We start from the raw sequence: 2,940 nt of genomic DNA on the forward strand, positions 1-2,940 counted from the left end.
ATATAACTGTGAATATTTTAATAAGAAAACCAATGGATATGGGTACGCATCCTGCGAGTACTTTCATTTTATAAGCATATTAATATTTCATTGCATCGTAAATCCGAAATAACGATTCCAAAGAAACCAATAAACTTACCAATCAGTCCAGTAAATTTTGTTGTTAAGATTAATATTTTAGTAGACGAGTCTACATTAGTCTATTAACGCTACTACAGTTTGTCATAGGTTCAAAATAAATGTATCCCAAATATTCGGGGTAGAATATTGCCTCATCCAACCATCTTTTTCCGTGAAATCTTTCTGGGTAGTTAGTGAAAAGAGAGTCTTCTGATACATCCTGCATAGACTCCTATGAAAAGAAACCGTCGTGACACCTTCCTAATGGATGTTCAAGTGCAGCCAACTGAGACAATAAATATTTTTAAACATTTCTTTCTTGTCTATTATTTCATTTATTTACAATTGATGGATATTTGTCCTCATCTTGCTTGTTGTTAAGACAACGTTTCGGCTGATATACCCTCCAGCTTTCAACAGGTGTCTTCGGGAAATTTCGAACCTGGTTTCTTTCTTTGTCTACAAGAAGACCACCTTAATATCCTTACCCGTGACGTTCAAATTAAATGTCCGAAGAAGCGGAGCTGAGAATTCTCAATGCGGAGAAACAGCGGTTCGTTCTATAGGAATTCCCTGATATTTGAGATACGCACCCTGTCGAATAATGTTACTAGACTGACCCTTCGAAGGAACTGCGTTTCGTCTGCTTCTACTCACGATCGTTGTGGAGGCGCAATGGCCCAGTGGTTAGGGCAGCGGACACGCGGTCGTAGGATCGCGGTTTCGTTGTGAGTGTTTGTTGAGCGAAAACACCTAAAAGCTCCACGAGGCTCCGGCAGGGGATGGTGGTGATCCCTGCTGTACTCTTTCACCACAACTTTCTCTTACTCTTACTTCCTGTTTCTGTTGTACCTGTATTTCAAAGGGCCGGCCTTGTCACACTCTGTATCATGCTGAATATCCCCGAGAACTACGTTAAGGGTGCACACGTCTGTGGAGTGCTCAGCCACTTACACGTTAATTTCACGAGCAGGCTGTTCCGTTGATCGGATCAACCGGAACCCTCATCGTCGCAACCGACGGAGTGCTTCCACTCACGATCGTAACATTTGTCTTATTACCCAACATTCATGATCGAAGGTGAAAACTGTTGCGAAAACCGAATTAAGGATAGCAGATTTAACCTTCTTACCAACCCCTTCTGCGGATCGAATGCTTAAGCTGACGCATTATTGTGCGCACACCTGTAATTGTAGCAGCCAATTCAGTTTCCTGCGTCTCATCACTCATGAATACGGCACTGAAATATTGTTCCACTTCCTCACTGATGTTCCAAACTTGCAGAGTGCACTGGGAAGAACACTTTCCAGACGACCGACGTCTCACGCTTCGTAACGCTTATCCTCGTAGTAGTAGGAGCACTCCGTCGGTTGCGACGATGAGGGTCCCAGCTGATACGATCAACGGAACAGCTTGCTCGTGGAATTAACGTGTAAGTGGCTGAGCACTCCACATACACGTGTACCCTTAACGTAGTTCTCGGGGATATTCAGCGTGACACAGAGAGTGACAAGGCCGGCCCTTTGAAATACAGGTACAACAGAAACAGGAAGTAAGAGTGAGAGAAAGTTGTGGTGAAAGAGTACAGCACGGATCACCACCATCCCCTGCCGGAGACTCGTGGAGCTTTTAGGTGTTTTCGCTCAATAAACACTCACAATGCCCGGTCTGGGAATTGAAACCGCGATCCTACGACCGCGAGTCCGCTGCCCTAACAACGGGACCATTGCGCCTCCACTTATCCTCGTAGCCTCCTTGCAGCGTTGGTAGCTAACTTATTCAGTGCAAGATGGAGATCGCCTTCCGATGCACCAAGGAGAACGACGTTGCCTGCAAATGTGAAAATACTGGTGGTAAACACGCCGACTGGGACCAATTAAATCAATGGTAATATTATTAGGAGATAACCTTAGATTCCACTGTGGTAACTGCAAATTTAACTAGCGCTCGATTTATAATCTAATAGAGATTAAGAGCTTAAAGATGTTACCACATTTAATATAGTGCAGAGAAAACATTCATTTGTCAAAGACGTACATATTTTATATATGCGGCATTCTAGGATATGTAACTTTGGAATAAACTCCGTGGTTTTGTGGTAAAAAGCTTGCCTCCAAACCATATGGTGCAGAGTTCAGTCCGACTGCGTGGCACCTTAAGCAAACGTCTTCTGTTTTACCCGTGGGCTGACCAAAGCTTTGTGAGTAGATTTGGTAGATGTCTGTCGTGTATATATATATATATATATATATATATATATACATGTGTGTGTGTGTGTGTGTACCATCGCTTGACAACCGATACAGGTGTGTTTATGTCACCCACAAATTCGCGGTTCAGAAAAAGGGGGCGATGGAATAAGTATTAGGCTTACAAAGAGTAAGTCCTGGGGTCGATTTCGACAAAAGCACTTGAATGCGGTACTCCAGCATAGCCGTAGTCGGATGTCCGAAACAGTTACAAGAATAAAAGAACACATGTTATAGAGGTGAAATGTATTTCTTACATTGAAAAATAACTGAATTTTGTCTACTTTCCAGACTACAATTTAAATGCACATTCCGTTATATGGCAGTTCCTGCACGGAATATATCATACTTTCCACCTATGTCAGCTACAAAACTAAAGTCGTACAAATATAGGAGGGAAATAATTCTGTTACGATACATTAAAATGCAGCCTGAAGACCGGTTCTTTATGAATAACACCATAATATAAACATTCAAAACAACCATAATCATATATTTTAGATGTATTATGGGTTTTGACTTACTCATTCCTAGATATTATGTCTATTTATTACAATATATATATATGTAT

This window comes from Octopus sinensis, linkage group LG5 (assembly GCF_006345805.1).
Source record: "Octopus sinensis linkage group LG5, ASM634580v1, whole genome shotgun sequence".
In the NCBI taxonomy this organism is placed as follows: Eukaryota; Metazoa; Mollusca; class Cephalopoda; order Octopoda; family Octopodidae; genus Octopus; species Octopus sinensis.